Source organism: Budorcas taxicolor, chromosome 16, assembly GCF_023091745.1.
Source record: "Budorcas taxicolor isolate Tak-1 chromosome 16, Takin1.1, whole genome shotgun sequence".
Lineage (NCBI taxonomy): Eukaryota > Metazoa > Chordata > Mammalia > Artiodactyla > Bovidae > Budorcas > Budorcas taxicolor.
The window spans coordinates 1-18,108 of NC_068925.1; positions in this window are offsets into that span (position 1 = coordinate 1).

The following is an 18,108-nucleotide window of genomic DNA, read 5'->3' on the forward strand; positions in this document are numbered from 1 at the left end:
GTTGCTAGGGGACCTCTCGGGATTCCTCTCCCGTCCATGCCGGGGCCTCAGTCCTTGTGTGGAGTCGGGGCCGGAACCTGAGGATTCCTCTCCAGTGTTGCCATGGATCTTGGGGTGCTTCTGAGTCTCCCCAGAGGAGTCAGGCCTCGTCTCGTGTTGGGGCATGCACGTGCGCTTTCCTCCCGAGCTGTAGCAGTAGTGTCACGCTTCCTGTCACGTGGATCAAGGGATCTGTGGCTTTCCCTCGAGGCTGTCCCTCGAGGCTTTCCCACGAGGCTTTCCCACAGGGCTGTGCCACGTGCCACCTTGGAGTGATTCGATCCTCGGCGTGAAAAACGAGCCGGTGAAGGGAAAAGAGGTTCCTCTGGAATGGACTGAGACATCTGGGGGACTTTTGGAATGGTGGCACGACCCTGGAGTTCCTCTCGCCGTTCCTGTTGAGAGGGCCTCCTCTTGAGATGCGACGGGAACGCCGGAACTCTTTTCCGAAGAAGCAGGGAAAGGATCCCTCATCTCGAGCTACGAGGCGGAAACGGGGCTCCGCTGGATGTGGGCGGGACACTCGTAATTCCTCTCGAGTGGAGACGGGTATGTCGGGGAACTTCTTGATTTGCACCAAGGGTGTGAAGGACCCTTTCGAAGTTCCAGAGGTGAGGTGTGATCAGCTGGAGACGCCTCAGCGGAAATGGGCCTCATCTCGCCTGGAGGGAGAACCTCCTGGATTTTCTCGAGTTGTGGCAGGTCTTCTCGAGTTACGACGGGGACCTCAGGGACCCGCTCTGGTGGCCTCATGAAAGGCCAGTCCCCATGCGAGTTGCTAGGGGACCTCTCGGGATTCCTCTCCGTCCATGCCGGGGCCTCAGTCCTTGTGTGGAGTCGGGGCCGGAACCTGAGGATTCCTCTCCAGTGTTGCCATGGATCCTGGGGTGCTTCTGAGTCTCCCCAGGGGAGTCAGGCCTCGTCTCGAGTGGGGGCATGCACGTGCGCTTTCCTCCCGAGCTGCAGCAGTAGTGTCACGCTTCCTGTCACGTGGATCAAGGGATCTGTGGCTTTCCCTCGAGGCTGTCCCTCGAGGCTTTCCCCACGAGGCTTTCCCACAGGGCAGTGCCACGTGCCACCTTGCTGTGAGTCGATCCTCGGCGTGAAAGACGAGCTGGTGAAGGGAAAAGAGGTTCCTCTGGAATGGACTGAGACATCTGGGGGACTCTAGGAATGGTGGCACGACTCTGGAGTTCCTCTCGCCGTTCCTGTTGAGAGGGCCTCCTCTTGAGATGCGACGGGAACGCGGGAACTCTTTTCCGACGAAGCAGGGAAAGGATCCCTCATCTCGAGCTACGAGGCGGAAACGGGGCTCCTCTGGATGTGGGCGGGACCCTCGTGATTCCTCTCGAGTGGAGACGGCTAGGTCGGGGAACTTCTTGATTTGCACCAAGGGTGTGAAGGACCCATTCGAAGTTCCAGAGGTGAGGTGTGATCAGCCTCGAGACGCCTCAGCGGAAATGGGCCTCATCTCGCCTGGAGGGGAGAACCTCCTGGATTTTCTCGAGTTGCGGCAGGTCTTCTCGAGTTACGACTGGGACCTCAGGGACCCGCTCTGGTGGCCTCAGGAAAGGACAGTCCCCATGCGAGTTGCTAGGGGACCTCTCGGGATTCCTCTCCCGTCCATGCCGGGGCCTCAGTCCTTGTGTGGAGTCGGGGCCGGAACCTGAGGATTCCTCTCCAGTGTTGCCATGGATCTTGGGGTGCTTCTGAGTCTCCCCAGGGGAGTCAGGCCTCGTCTCGAGTGGGGGCATGCACGTGCGCTTTCCTCCCGACCTGCAGCAGTAGTGTCACTCTTCCTGTCACGTGCATCAAGGGATCTGTGGCTTTCCATCGAGGCTGTCCCTCGAGGCTTTCCCACGAGGCTTTCCCACAGGGCTGTGCCACGTGCCACCTTGGTGTGAGTCGATCCTCGGCGTGAAAGACGAGCCGGTGAAGGGAAAAGAGGTTCCTCTGGAATGGACTGAGACATCTGGGGGACTCTTGAATGGTGGCACGACCCTGGAGTTCCTCTCGCCGTACCTGTTCAGAGTGCCTCCTCTTGAGATGCGACGGGAACGCCGGGAACTCTTTCCCGACGAAGCAGGGGAAGATCCCTCATCTCGAGCTACGAGGCGGAAACGGGGCTCCTCTGGATGTGGGCGGGACCCTCGTGTTTCCTCTCGAGTGGAGACGGGTATGTCGGGGAACTTCTTGATTTGCACCAAGGGTGTGAAGGACCCTTTCGAAGTTCCAGAGGGGAGGTGTGATCAGCCTCGAGACGCCTCAGCGGAAATGGGCCTCATCTCGCCTGGAGGGGAGAACCTCCTGGATTTTCTCGAGTTGCGGCAGGTCTTCTCGAGTTACGACGGGGACCTCAGGACCCGCTCTGTTGGCTTCAGGAAAGGCCAGTCCCCATGCGAGTTGCTAGGGGACCTCTCGGGATTCCTCTCCCGTCCATGCCGGGGCCTCAGTCCTTGTGTGGAGTCGGGGCCGGAACCTGAGGATTCCTCTCCAGTGTTGCCATGGATCTTGGGGTGCTTCTGAGTCTCCCCAGAGTAGTCAGGCCTCGTCTCGTGTTGGGGCATGCACGTGCGCTTTCTCCCGTGCTGCAGCAGTAGTGTCACGCTTCCTGTCACGTGGATCAAGGGATCTGTGGCTTTTCCCTCGAGGCTGTCCCTCGAGGCTTTCCCACGAGGCTTTCCCACAGGGCTGTGCCACGTGCCACCTTGGTGTGATTCGATCCTCGGTGTGAAAAACGAGCCGGTGAAGGGAAAAGAGGTTCCTCTGGAATGGACTGAGACATCTGGGGGACTTTTGGAATGGTGGCACGACCCTGGAGTTCCTCTCGCCGTTCCTGTTGAGAGGGCCTCCTCTTGAGATGCGACGGGAACCCCGGGAACTCTTTTCCGACGAAGCAGGGAAAGGATCCCTCATCTCGAGCTACGAGGCGGAAACGGGGCTCCGCTGGATGTGGGCGGGACCCTCGTGATTCCTCTCGAGTGGAGATGGCTAAGTCGGGGAACTTCTTGATTTGCACCAAGGGTGTGAAGGACCCTTTCGAAGTTCCAGAGGTGAGGTGTGATCAGCCTGGAGACGCCTCAGCGGAAATGGGCCTCATCTCGCCTGGAGGGGAGAACCTCCTGGATTTTCTCGAGTTGTGGCAGGTCTTCTCGAGTTACGACGGGGACCTCAGGGACCCGCTCTGGTGGCCTCATGAAAGGCCAGTCCCCATGCGAGTTGCTAGGGGACCTCTCGGGATTCCTCTCCCGTCCATGCCGGGGCCTCAGTCCTTGTGTGGAGTCGGGGCCGGAACCTGAGGATTCTCTCCAGTGTTGCCATGGATCTTGGGTGCTTCTGAGTCTCCCCAGGGGAGTCAGGCCTCGTCTCGAGTGGGGGCATGCACGTGCGCTTTCCTCCCGAGCTGCAGCAGTAGTGTCACGCTTCCTGTCACGTGGATCAAGGGATCTGTGGCTTTCCCTCGAGGCTGTCCCTCGAGGCTTTCCCACGAGGCTTTCCCACAGGGCAGTGCCACGTGCCACCTTGCTGTGAGTCGATCCTCGGCGTGAAAGACGAGCTGGTGAAGGGAAAAGAGGTTCCTCTGGAATGGACTGAGACATCTGGGGGACTCTTGGAATGGTGGCACGACCCTGGAGTTCCTCTCGCCGTTCCTGTGAGAGGGCCTCCTCTTGAGATGCGACGGGAACGCCGGGAACTCCTTCCCGACGAAGCAGGGAAAGGATCCCTGATTTCGAGCAACGAGGCGGAAACGGGGCTCCTCTGGATATGGGCGGACCCCTCGTGATTCCTCTCGAGTGGAGACGGGTATGTCGGGGAACTTCTTGATTTGCACCAAGGGTGTGAAGGACCCTTTCGAAGTTCCAGAGGTGAGGTGTGATCAGCCTCAAGACGCCTCAGCGGAAATGGGCCTCATCTCGCCTGGAGCGGAGAACCTCCTGGATTTTCTCGAGTTGTGGCAGGTCTTCTCGAGTTACGACGGGGACCTCAGGGACCCGCTCTGGTGGCCTCAGGAAAGGCCAGTCCCCATGCGAGTTGCTAGGGGACCTCTCGGGATTCCTCTCCCGTCCATGCCGGGGCCTCAGTCCTTGTGTGGAGTCGGGGCCGGAACCTGAGGATTCCTCTCCAGTGTTGCCATGGATCTTGGGGTGCTTCTGAGTCTCCCCAGGGGAGTCAGGCCTCGTCTCGAGTGGGGGCATGCACGTGCGCTTTCCTCCCGAGCTGCAGCAGTAGTGTCACGCTTCCTGTCACGTGGATCAAGGGATCTGTGGCTTTCCTCGAGGCTGTCCCTCGAGGCTTTCCCACGAGGCTTTCCACAGGGCTGTGCCACGTGCCACCTTGGTGTGAGTCGATCCTCGGCGTGAAAGACGAGCCGTGAAGGGAAAAGAGGTTCCTCTGGAATGTTCTGAGACATCTGGGGACTCTTGGAATGGTGGCACGACCCTGGAGTTCCTCTCGCCGTTCCTGTTGAGAGGGCCTCCTCTTGAGATGCGACGGGAACGCCGGAACTCTTTCCCGACGAAGCAGGGAAAGGATCCCTGATCTCGAGCTACGAGGCGAAACGGGGCTCCTCTGGATGTGGGCGGGACCCTCGTGATTCCTCTCGAGTGGAGACGGGTATGTCGGGGGAACTTCTTGATTTGCACCAAGGGTGTGAAGGACCCTTTCGAAGTTCCAGAGGTGAGGTGTGATCAGCCTCGAGACGCCTCAGCGGAAATGGGCCTCATCTCGCCTGGAGGGGAGAACCTTCTGGATTTTCTCGAGTTGCGGCAGGTCTTCTCGAGTTACGACGGGGACCTCAGGGACCCGCTCTGGTGGCCTCAGGAAAGGCCAGTCCCCATGCGAGTTGCTAGGGGACCTCTCGGGATTCCTCTCCCGTCCATGCCGGGGCCTCAGTCCTTGTGTGGAGTCGGGGCCGGAACCTGAGGAATCCTCTCCAGTGTTGCCATGGATCTTGGGGTGCTTCTGAGTCTCCCCAGGGGAGTCAAGCCTCGTCTCGAGTGGGGGCATGCACGTGCGCTTTCCTCCCGAGCTGCAGCAGTAGTGTCACGCTTCCTGTCACGTGGATCAAGGGATCTGTGGCTTTCCCTCGAGGCTGTCCCTCGAGGCTTTCACACGAGGCTTTCCCACAGGGCTGTGCCACGTGCCACCTTGTTGTGAGTCGATCCTCGGCGTGAAAGACGAGCCGGTGAAGGGAAAAGAGGTTCCTCTGGAATGGACTGAGACATCTGGGGGACTCTTGGAATGGTGGCACGACCCTGGAGTTCCTCTCGCCGTTCCTGTTGAGAGGGCCTCCTCTTGAGATGCGACGGGAACGCCGGGAACTCTTTCCCGACGAAGCAGGGAAAGGATCCCTCATCTCGAGCTACGAGGCGGAAACGGGGCTCCTCTGGATGTGGGCGGGACCCTCGTGATTCCTCTCGAGTGTAGACGGGTATGTCGGGGAACTTCTTGATATGCACCAAGGGTGTGAAGGACCCTTTCGAAGTTCCAGAGGTGAGGTGTGATCAGCCTCGAGACGCCTCAGCGGAAATGGGCCTCATCTCGCCTGGAGGGGAGAACCTCCTGGATTTTCTCGAGTTGCGGCAAGTCTTCTCGAGTTGCGACGGGGACCTCAGGGACCCGCTCTGGTGGCCTCAGGAAAGGCCAGTCCCCATGCGAGTTGCTAGGGGACCTCTCGGGATTCCTCTCCCGTCCATGCCGGGGCCTCAGTCCTTGTGTGGAGTCGGGGCCGGAACCTGAGGATTCCTCTCCAGTGTTGCCATGGATCTTGGGGTGCTTCTGAGTCTCCCCAGGGGAGTTAGGCCCTCGTCTCGAGTGGGGGCATGCACGTGCGCTTTCCTCCCGACCTGCAGCAGTAGTGTCACGCTTCCTGGCACGTGGATCAAGGGATCTGTGGCTTTCCCTCGAGGCTGTCCCTCGAGGCTTTCCCACGAGGCTTTCCCACAGGGCTGTGCCACGTGCCACCTTGGTGTGAGTCGATCCTCGGCGTGAAAGACGAGCCGGTGAAGGGAAAAGAGATTCCTCTGGAATGGACTGAGACATCTGGGGGACTCTTGGAATGGTGGCACGACCCTGGAGTTCCTCTCGCCGTTCCTGTTGAGAGGGCCTACTCTTGAGATGCGACGGGAACGCCGGGAACTCTTTCCCGACGAAGCAGGGAAAGGATCCCTCATCTCGAGCTACGAGGCGGAAACGGGGCTCCTCTGGATGTGGGCGGGACCCTCGTGTTTCCTCTCGAGTGGAGACGGGTATGTCGGGGAACTTCTTGATTTGCACCAAGGGTGTGAAGGACCCTTTCGAAGTTCCAGAGGGGAGGTGTGATCAGCCTCGAGACGCCTCAGCGGAAATGGGCCTCATCTCGCCTGGAGGGGAGAACCTCCTGGATTTTCTCGAGTTGCAGCAGGTCTTCTCGAGTTACGACGGGGACCTCAGGGACCCGCTCTGGTGGCCTCAGGAAAGGCCAGTCCCCATGCGAGTTGCTAGGGGACCTCTCGGGATTCCTCTCCCGTCCATGCCGGGGCCTCAGTCCTTGTGTGGAGTCGGGGCCGGAACCTGAGGATTCCTCTCCAGTGTTGCCATGGATCTTGGGGTGCTTCTGAGTCTCCCCAGAGGAGTCAGGCCTCGTCTCGTGTTGGGGCATGCACGTGCGCTTTCCTCCCGAGCTGTAGCAGTAGTGTCACGCTTCCTGTCACGTGGATCAAGGGATCTGTGGCTTTCCCTCGAGGCTGTCCCTCGAGGCTTTCCCACGAGGCTTTCCCACAGGGCTGTGCCACGTGCCACCTTGGAGTGATTCGATCCTCGGCGTGAAAAACGAGCCGGTGAAGGGAAAAGAGGTTCCTCTGGAATGGACTGAGACATCTGGGGGACTTTTGGAATGGTGGCACGACCCTGGAGTTCCTCTCGCCGTTCCTGTTGAGAGGGCCTCCTCTTGAGATGCGACGGGAACGCCGGGAACTCTTTTCCGAAGAAGCAGGGAAAGGATCCCTCATCTCGAGCTACGAGGCGGAAACGGGGCTCCGCTGGATGTGGGCGGGACACTCGTAATTCCTCTCGAGTGGAGACGGGTATGTCGGGGAACTTCTTGATTTGCACCAAGGGTGTGAAAGACCCTTTCGAAGTTCCAGAGGTGAGGTGTGATCAGCGTCGAGACGCCTCAGCGGAAATGGGCCTCATCTCGCCTGGAGGGGAGAACCTCCTGGATTTTCTCGAGTTGCGGCAGGTCTTCTCGAGTTACGACGGGGACCTCAGGGACCCGCTCTGGTGGCCTCAGGAAAGGCCAGTCCCCATGCGAGTTGCTAGGGGACCTCTCGGGATTCCTCTCCCGTCCATGCCGGGGCCTCAGTCCTTGTGTGGAGTCGGGGCCGGAACCTGAGGATTCCTCTCCAGTGTTGCCATGGATCTTGGGGTGCTTCTGAGTCTCCGCAGGGGAGTCAGGCCTCGTCTCGAGTGGGGGCATGCACGTGCGCTTTCCTCCCGAGCTGCAGCAGTAGTGTCACGCTTCCTGTCACGTGGATCAAGGGATCTGTGGCTTTCCCTCGAGGCTGTCCCTCGAGGCTTTCCCACGAGGCTTTCCCACAGGGCTGTGCCACGTGCCACCTTGGTGTGAGTCGATCCTCGGCGTGAAAGACGAGCCGGTGAAGGGAAAAGAGGTTCCTCTGGAATGGACTGAGACATCTGGGGGACTCTTGGAATGGTGACACGACCCTGGAGTTCCTCTCGCCGTTCCTGTTGAGAGGGCCTCCTCTTGAGATGCGACGGGAACGCCGGGAACTCTTTCCCGACGAAGCAGGGAAAGGATCCCTCATCTCGAGCTATGAGGCCGAAACGGGGCTCCTCTGGATGTGGGCGGGACCCTCGTGATTCCTCTCGAGTGGAGACGGCTAAGTTGGGGAACTTCTTGATTTGCACCAAGGGTGTGAAGGACCCTTTCGAAGTTCCAGAGGTGAGGTGTAATCAGCCTCGAGACGCCTCAGCGGAAATGGGCCTCATCTCGCCTGGAGGGGAGAACCTCCTGGATTTTCTCGAGTTGTGGCAGGTCTTCTCGAGTTACGACGGGGACCTCAGGGACCCGCTCTGGTGGCCTCAGGAAAGGCCAGTCCCCATGCGAGTTGCTAGGGGACCTCTCAGGATTCCTCTCCCGTCCATGCCGGGGCCTCAGTCCTAGTGTGGAGTCGGGACCGGAACCTGAGGATTCCTCTCCAGTGTTGCCATGGATCTTGGGGTGCTTCTGAGTCTCCCCAGGGGAGTCAGGCCTCGTCTCGAGTGGGGGCATGCACGTGCGCTTTCCTCCCGAGCTGCAGCAGTAGTGTCACGCTTCCTGTCACGTGGATCAAGGGATCTGTGGCTTTCCCTCGAGGCTGTCCCTCGAGGCTTTCCCACGAGGCTTTCCCACAGGGCTGTGCCACGTGCCACCTTGGTGTGAGTCGATCCTCGGCGTGAAAGACGAGCTGGTGAAGGGAAAAGAGGTTCCTCTGGAATGGACTGAGACATCTGGGGGACTCTTGGAATGGTGGCACGACCCTGGAGTTCCTCTCGCCGTTCCTGTTGAGAGGGCCTCCTCTTAAGATGCGACGGGAACGCCGGGAACTCTTTCCCGAAGAAGCAGGGAAAGGATCCCTCATCTCGAGCTACGAGGCGGAAACGGGGCTCCTCTGGATGTGGGCGGGACCCTCGTGATTCCTCTCGAGTGGAGACGGCTAGGTCGGGGAACTTCTTGATTTGCACCAAGGGTGTGAACGACCCTTTCGAAGTTCCAGAGGTGAGGTGTGATCAGCCTCGAGACGCCTCAGCGGAAATGGGCCTCATCTCGCCTGGAGGGGAGAACCTCCTGGATTTTCTCGAGTTGCGGCAGGTCTTCTCGAGTTACGACTGGGACCTCAGGGACCCGCTCTGGTGGCCTCAGGAAAGGCCAGTCCCCATGCGAGTGGCTAGGGGACCTCTCAGGATTCCTCTCCCGTCCATGCCGGGGCCTCAGTCCTAGTGTGGAGTCGGGACCGGAACCTGAGGATTCCTCTCCAGTGTTGCCATGGATCTTGGGGTGCTTCTGAGTCTCCCCAGGGGAGTCAGGCCTCGTCTCGAGTGGGGGCATGCACGTGCGCTTTCCTCCCGAGCTGCAGCAGTAGTGTCACGCTTCCTGTCACGTGGATCAAGGGATCTGTGGCTTTCCCTCGAGGCTGTCCCTCGAGGCTTTCCCACGAGGCTTTCCCACAGGGCTGTGCCACATGCCACCTTGGTGTGAATCGATCCTCGGCGTGAAAGAGGAGCCGGTGAAGGGAAAAGAGCTTCCTCTGGAATGGACTGAGACATCTGGGGGACTCTTGGAATGGTGGCACGACCCTGGAGTTCCTCTCGCCGTTCCTGTTCAGAGGGCCTCCTCTTGAGATGCGACGGGAACGACGGGAAGTCCTTCCCGAAGAAGCAGGGAAAGGATCCCTCATCTCGAGCGACGAGGCGGAAACGGGGCTCCTCTGGATATGGGCGGGACCCTCGTGATTCCTCTCGAGTGGAGACGGGTATGTCGGGGAACTTCTTGATTTGCACCAAGGGTGTGAAGGACCCTTTCGAAGTTCCAGAGGTGAGGTGTGATCAGCCTCGAGACGCCTCAGCGGAAATGGGCCTCATCTCGCCTGTAGGGGAGAACCTCCTGGATTTTCTCGAGTTGCGGCAGGTCTTCTCGAGTTACGACGGGGACCACAGGGACCCGCTCTGGTGGCCTCAGGAAAGGTCAGTCCCCATGCGAGTTGCTAGGGGACCTCTCGGGATTCCTCTCCCGTCCATGCCTGGGCCTCAGTCCTTGTGTGGAGTCGGGGCCGGAACCTGAGAATTCCTCTCCAGTGTTGCCATGGATCTTGGGGTGCTTCTGAGTATCCCCAGGGGAGTTAGGCCTCGTCTCGAGTGGGGGCATGCACGTGCGCTTTCCTCCCGAGCTGCAGCAGTAGTGTCACGCTTCCTGTCACGTGGATCAAGGGATCTGTGGCTTTCCCTCGAGGCTGTCCCTCGAGGCTTTCCCACGAGGCTTTCCCACAGGGCTGTGCCACGTGCCACCTTGGTGTGAGTCGATCCTCGGCGTGAAAGACGAGCCGGTGAAGGGAAAAGAGTTTCCTCTGGAATGGACTGAGACATCTGGGGGACTCTTGGAATGGTGGCACGACCCTGGAGTTCCTCTCGCCGTTCCTGTTGAGAGGGCCTCCTCTTGAGATGCGACGGGAACGCCGGGAACTCTTTCCCGACGAAGCAGGGAAAGGATCCCTCATCTCGAGCTACGAGGCGGAAACGGGGCTCCTCTGGATGTGGGCGGGACCCTCGTGATTCCTCTCGAGTGGAGACGGCTAAGTTGGGGAACTTCTTGATTTGCACCAAGGGTGTGAAAGACCCTTTCGAAGTTCCAGAGGTGAGGTGTGATCAGCCTCGAGACGCCTCAGCGGAAATGGGCCTCATCTCGCCTGGAGGGGAGAACCTCCTGGATTTTCTCGAGTTGCGGCAGGTCTTCTCGAGTTACGACGGGGACCTCAGGGACCCGCTCTGGTGGCCTCAGGAAAGGCCAGTCCCCATGCGAGTTGCTAGGGGACCTCTCGGGATTCCTCTCCCGTCCATGCCGGGGCCTCAGTCCTTGTGTGGAGTTGGGGCCGGAACCTGAGGATTCCTCTCCAGTGTTGCCATGGATTTTGGGGTGCTTCTGAGTCTCCCCAGGGGAGTCAGGCCTCGTCTCGAGTGGGGGCATGCACGTGCGCTTTCCTCCCGAGCTGCAGCAGTAGTGTTACGCTTCCTGTCACGTGGATCAAGGGATCTGTGGCTTTCCCTCGAGGCTGTCCCTCGAGGCTTTCCCACGAGGCTTTCCCACAGGGCTGTGCCACGTGCCACCTTGGTGTGATTCGATCCTCGGCGTGAAAGACGAGCCGGTGAAGGGAAAAGAGGTTCCTCTGGAATGGACTGAGACATCTGGGGGACTCTTGGAATGGTGGCACGACCCTGGAGTTCCTCTCGCCGTTCCTGTTGAGAGGGCCTCCTCTTGAGATGCGACGGGAACGCCGGGAACTCTTTTCCGATGAAGCAGGGAAAGGATCCCTGATCTCGAGCTACGAGGCGGAAACGGGGCTCCTCTGGATGTGGGCGGGACCATCGTGATTCCTCTCGAGTGGAGACGGCTAAGTTGGGGAACTTCTTGATTTGCACCAAGGGTGTGAAGGACCCTTTCGAAGTTCCAGAGGTGAGGTGTGATCAGCCTGGAGACGCCTCAGCGGAAATGGGCCTCATCTCGCCTGGAGGGGAGAACCTCCTGGATTTTCTCGAGTTGTAGCAGGTCTTCTCGAGTTACGACGGGGACCTCAGTGACCCGCTCTGGTGGCCTCAGGAAAGGCCAGTCCCCATGCGAGTTGCTAGGGGACCTCTCGGGATTCCTCTCCCGTCCATGCCGGGGCCTCAGTCCTTGTGTGGAGTCGGGGCCGGAACCTGAGGATTCCTCTCCAGTGTTGCCATGGATCTTGGGGTGCTTCTGAGTCTCCCCAGGGGAGTCAGGCCTCGTCTCGAGTGGGGGCATGCACGTGCGCTTTCCTCCCGAGCTGCAGCAGTAGTGTCACGCTTACTGTCACGTGGATCAAGGGATCTGTGGCTTTCCCTCGAGGCTGTCCCTCGAGGCTTTCCCACGAGGCTTTCCCACAGGGCTGTGCCACGTGCCACCTTGTTGTGAGTCGATCCTCGGCGTGAAAGACGAGCCGGTGAAGGGAAAAGAGGTTCCTCTGGAATGGACTGAGACATCTGGGGGACTCTTGGAATGGTGGCACGACCCTGGAGTTCCTCTCGCCGTTCCTGTTGAGAGGGCCTCCTCTTGAGATGCGACGGGAACGCCGGGAACTCTTTCCCGACGAAGCAGGGAAAGGATCCCTCATCTCGAGCTACGAGGCGGAAACGGGGCTCCTCTGGATGTGGACGGGACCCTCGTGATTCCTCTCGAGTGGAGACGGGTATGTCGGGGAGCTTCTTGATTTGCACCAAGGGTGTGAAGGACCCTTTCGAAGTTCCAGAGGTGAGGTGTGATCAGCCTCGAGACGCCTCAGCGGAAATGGGCCTCATCTCGCCTGGAGGGGAGAACCTCCTGGATTTTCTCCAGTTGCGGCAGGTCTTCTCGAGTTACGACGGGGACCTCAGGGACCCGCTCTGGTGGCCTCAGGAAAGGCCAGTCCCCATGCGAGTTGCTAGGGGACCTCTCGGGATTCCTCTCCCGTCCATGCCGGGGCCTCAGTCCTTGTGTGGAGTCGGGGCCGGAACCTGAGGATTCCTCTCCAGTGTTGCCATGGATCTTGGGGTGCTTCTGAGTCTCCCCAGGGGAGTTAGGCCTCGTCTCGAGTGGGGGCATGCACGTGCGCTTTCCTCCCGAGCTGCAGCAGTAGTGTCACGCTTCCTGTCACGTGGATCATGGGATCTGTGGCTTTCCCTCGAGGCTGTCCCTCGAGGCTTTCCCACGAGGCTTTCCCACAGGGCTGTGCCACGTGCCACCTTGGTGTGAGTCGATCCTCGGCGTGAAACACGAGCCGGTGAAGGGAAAAGAGGTTCCTCTGGAATGGACTGAGACATCTGGGGGACTCTTGGAATGGTGGCAAGACCCTGGAGTTCCTCTCGCCGTTCCTGTTGAGAGGGCCTCCTCTTGAGATGCGATGGGAACGCCGGGAACTCTTTCCCGACGAAGCAGGGAAAGGATCCCTCATCTCGAGCTATGAGGCCGAAATGGGGCTCCTCTGGATGTGGGCGGGACCCTCGTGATTCCTCTCGAGTGGAGACGGCTAAGTTGGGGCACTTCTTGATTTGCACCAAGGGTGTGAAGGACCCTTTCGAAGTTCCAGAGGTGAGGTGTGATCAGCCTCGAGACGCCTCAGCGGAAATGGGCCTCATCTCGCCTGGAGGGGAGAACCTCCTGGATTTTCTCGAGTTGCGGCAGGTCTTCTAGAGTTACGACTGGGACCTCAGGGACCCGCTCTGGTGGCCTCAGGAAAGGCCAGTCCCCATGCGAGTGGCTAGGGGACCTCTCAGGATTCCTCTCCCGTCCATGCCGGGGCCTCAGTCCTAGTGTGGAGTCGGGACCGGAACCTGAGGATTCCTCTCCAGTGTTGCCATGGATCTTGGGGTGCTTCTGAGTCTCCCCACGGGAGTCAGGCCTCGTCTCGAGTGGGGGCATGCACATGTGCTTTCCTCCCGAGCTGCAGCAGTAGTGTCACGCTTCCTGTCACGTGGATCAAGGGATCTGTGGCTTTCCCTCGAGGCTGTCCCTCGAGGCTTTCCCACGAGGCTTTCCCACAGGGCTGTGCCACGTGCCACCTTTGTGTGAGTCGATCCTCGGCGTGAACGACGAGCTGTTGAAGGGAAAAGAGGTTCCTCTGGAATGGACTGAGACATCTGGGGGACTCTTGGAATGGTGGCACGACCCTGGAGTTCCTCTCGCCGTTCCTGTTGAGAGGGCCTCCTCTTGAGATGCGACGGGAACGCTGGGAACTCCTTCCCGACGAAGCAGGGAAAGGATCCCTGATCTCGAGCTATTAGGCGGAAACGGGGCTCCTCTGGATATGGGCGGGACCATCGTGATTCCTCTCGAGTGGAGACGGGTATGTCGGGGAACTACTTGATTTGCACCAAGGGTGTGAAGGACCCTTTCGAAGTTCCAGAGGTGAGGTGTGATCAGCCTCGAGACGCGTCAGCGGAAATGGGCCTCATCTCGCCTGGAGCGGAGAACCTCCTGGATTTTCTCGAGTTATGGCAGGTCTTCTCGAGTTACGACGGGGACCTCAGGGACCCGCTCTGGTGGCCTCAGGAAAGGCCAGTCCCCATGCGAGTTGCTAGGGGACCTCTCGGGATTCCTCTCCCGTCCATGCCGGGGCCTCAGTCCTTGTGTGGAGTCGGGGCCGGAAACTGAGGATTCCTCTCCAGTGTTGCCATGGATCTTGGGGTGCTTCTGAGTCTCCCCAGGGGAGTCAGGCCTCGTCTCGAGTGGGGACATGCACGTGCGCTTTCCTCCCGAGCTGCAGCAGTAGTGTCACGCTTCCTGTCACGTGGATCAAGGGATCTGTGGCTTTCCCTCGAGGCTGTCCCTCGAGGCTTTCCCACGAGGCTTTCCCACAGGGCTGTGCCACGTGCCACCTTGGTGTGAGTCGATCCTCGGCGTGAAAGAGGAGCCGGTGAAGGGAAAAGAGGTTCCTCTGGAATGGACTGAGACATCTGGGGGACTCTTGGAATGGTGGCACGACCCTGGAGTTCCTCTCGCCGTTCCTGTTGAGAGGGCCTCCACTTGAGATGTGACGGGAACGCCGGGAACTCTTTCCCGACGAAGCAGGGAAAGGATCCCTCATCTCGAGCTATGAGGCCGAAACGTGGCTCCTCTGGATGTGGCGGGACCCTCGTGATTCCTCTCGAGTGGAGACGGCTAAGTTGGGGAACTTCTTGATTTGCACCAAGGGTGTGAAGGACCCTTTCGAAGTTCCAGAGGTGAGGTGTGATCAGCCTCGAGACACCTCAGCGGAAATGGGCCTCATCTCGCCTGGAGGGGAGAACCTCCTGGATTTTCTCGAGTTGTGGCAGGTCTTCTCGAATTACGACGGGGACCTCAGGGACCCGCTCTGGTGGCCTCAGGAAAGGCCAGTCCCCATGCGAGTTGCTAGGGGACCTCTCGGGATTCCTCTCCCGTCCATGCCGGGGCCTCAGTCCTTGTGTGGAGTCGGGGCCGGAACCTGAGGATTCCTCTCCAGTGTTGCCATGGATCTTGGGGTGCTTCTGAGTCTCCCCAGGGGAGTCAGGCCTCGTCTCGAGTGGGGGCATGCACGTGCGCTTTCCTCCCGAGCTGCAGCAGTAGTGTCACGCTTCCTGTCACGTGGATCAAGGGATCTGTGGCTTTCCCTCGAGGCTGTCCCTCGAGGCTTTCCCACGAGGCTTTCCCACAGGGCTGTGCCACGTGCCATCTTGGTGTTAGTCGATCCTCGGCGTGAAAGACGAGCTGGTGAAGGGAAAAGCGGTTCCTCTGGAATGGACTGAGACATCTGGGGGACTCTTGGAATGGTGGCACGACCCTGGAGTTCCTCTCGCCGTTCCTGTTGAGAGGGCCTCCTCTTGAGATGCGACGGGAACGCCAGGAACTCTTTCCCGACGAAGCAGGGAAAGGATCCCTCATCTCGAGCTACGAGGCGGAAACGGGGCTCCTTTGGATGTGGGCGGGACCCTCGTGATTCCTCTCGAGTGGAGACGGCTATGTCGGGGAACTTCTTGATTTGCACCAAGGGTGTGAAGGACCCTTTCGAAGTTCCAGAGGTGAGGTGTGATCAGCTTCGAGACGCCTCAGCGGAAATGGGCCTCATCTCGCCTGGAGGGGAGAACCTCCTGGATTTTCTCGAGTTGCGGCAGGTCTTCTCGAGTTACGACTGGGACCTCAGGGACCCGCTCTGGTGGCCTCAGGAAAGGCCAGTCCCCATGCGAGTTGCTAGGGGACCTCTCAGGATTCCTCTCCCGTCCATGCCGGGGCCTCAGTCCTAGTGTGGAGTCGGGACCGGAACCTGAGGATTCCTCTCCAGTGTTGCCATGGATCTTGGGGTGCTTCTGAGTCTCCCCAGGGGAGTCAGGCCTCGTCTCGAGTGGGGGCATGCACGTGCGCTTTCCTCCCGAGCTGCAGCAGTAGTGTCACGCTTCCTGTCACGTGGATCAAGGGATCTGTGGCTTTCCCTCGAGGCTGTCCCTCGAGGCTTTCCCACGAGGCTTTCCCACAGGGCTGTGCCACGTGCCACCTTGGTGTGAGTCGATCCTCGGCGTGAAAGAGGAGCCGGTGAAGGGAAAAGAGGTTCCTCTGGAATGGACTGAGACATCTGGGGGACTCTTGGAATGGTGGCACGTCCCTGGAGTTCCTCTCGCCGTTCCTATTCAGAGGGCCTCCTCTTGAGATGCGATGGGAACGCCGGGAACTCCTTCCCGACGAAGCAGGGAAAGGATCCCTGATCTCGAGCGACGAGGCGGAAACGGGGCTCCTCTGGATATGGGCGGGACCCTCGTGATTCCTCTCGAGTGGAGACGGGTATGTCGGGGAACTTCTTGATTTGCACCAAGGGTGTGAAGGACCCTTTCGAAGTTCCAGAGGTGAGGTGTGATCAGCCTCGAGACGCCTCAGCGGAAATGGGCCTCATCTCGCCTGTAGGGGAGAACCTCCTGGATTTTCTCGAGTTGCGGCAGGTCTTCTCGAGTTACGACGGGGACCACAGGGACCCGCTCTGGTGGCCTCAGGAAAGGTCAGTCCCCATGCGAGTTGCTAGGGGACCTCTCGGGATTCCTCTCCCGTCCATGCCTGGGCCTCAGTCCTTGTGTGGAGTCGGGGCCGAAACCTGAGAATTCCTCTCCAGTGTTGCCATGGATCTTGGGGTGCTTCTGAGTCTCCCCAGGGGAGTTAGGCCTCGTCTCGAGTGGGGGCATGCACGTGCGCTTTCCTCCCGAGCTGCAGCAGTAGTGTCACGCTTCCTGTCACGTGGATCAAGGGATCTGTGGCTTTCCCTCGAGGCTGTCCCTCGAGGCTTTCCCACGAGGCTTTCCCACAGGGCTGTGCCACGTGCCACCTTGGTGTGAGTCGATCCTCGGCGTGAAAGACGAGCCGGTGAAGGGAAAAGAGGTTCCTCTGGAATGGACTGAGACATCTGGGGGACTCTTGGAATGGTGGCACGACCCTGGAGTTCCTCTCGCCGTTCCTGTTGAGAGGGCCTCCTCTTGAGATGCGACGGGAACGCCGGGAACTCTTTCCCGACGAAGCAGGGAAAGGATCCCTGATCTCGAGCTACGAGGCGGAAACGGGGCTCCTCTGGATATGGGCGGGACCCTCGTGATTCCTCTCGAGTGGAGACGGGTATGTCGGGGAACTTCTTGATTTGCACCAAGGGTGTGAAGGACCCTTTCGAAGTTCCAGAGGTGAGGTGTGATCAGCCTGGAGACGCCTCAGCGGAAATGGGCCTCATCTCGCCTGGAGGGGAGAACCTCCTGGATTTTCTCGAGTTGTGGCAGGTCTTCTCGAGTTACGACGGGGACCTCAGGGACCCGCTCTGGTGGCCTCAGGAAAGGCCAGTCCCCATGCGAGTTGCTAGGGGACCTCTCGGGATTCCTCTCCCGTCCATCCCGGGGCCTCAGTCCTTGTGTGGAGTCGGGGCCGGAACCTGAGGATTCCTCTCCAGTGTTGCCATGGATCTTGGGGTGCTTCTGAGTCTCCCCAGGGGAGTCAGGCCTCGTCTCGAGTGGGGGCATGCACGTGCGCTTTCCTCCCGAGCTGCAGCAGTAGTGTCACGCTTCCAGTCACGTGGATCAAGGGATCTGTGGCTTTCCCTCGAGGCTGTCCCTCGAGGCTTTCCCACGAGGCTTTCCCACAGGGCTGTGCCACGTGCCACCTTGGTGTGAGTCGATCCTCGGGGTGAAAGACGAGCCGGTGAAGGGAAAAGAGGTTCCTCTGGAATGGACTGAGACATCTGGGGGACTTTTGGAATGGTGGCACGACCCTGGAGTTCCTCTCGCCGTTCCTGTTGAGAGGGCCTCCTCTTGAGATGCGACGGGAACGCCAGGAACTCTTTCCCGACGAAGCAGGGAAAGGATCCCTCATCTCGAGCTATGAGGCCGAAACGGGGCTCCTCTGGATGTGGGCGGGACCCTCGTGATTCCTCTCGAGTGGAGACGGCTAAGTTGGGGCACTTCTTGATTTGCACCAAGGGTGTGAAGGACCCTTTCGAAGTTCCAGAGGTGAGGTGTGATCAGCCTCGAGACGCCTCAGCGGAAATGGGCCTCATCTCGCCTGGAGGGGAGAACCTCCTGGATTTTCTCGAGTTGCGGCAGGTCTTCTAGAGTTACGACTGGGACCTCAGGGACCCGCTCTGGTGGCCTCAGGAAAGGCCAGTCCCCATGCGAGTGGCTAGGGGACCTCTCAGGATTCCTCTCCCGTCCATGCCGGGGCCTCAGTCCTAGTGTGGAGTCGGGACCGGAACCTGAGGATTCCTCTCCAGTGTTGCCATGGATCTTGGGGTGCTTCTTAGTCTCCCCACGGGAGTCAGGCCTCGTCTCGAGTGGGGGCATGCACAT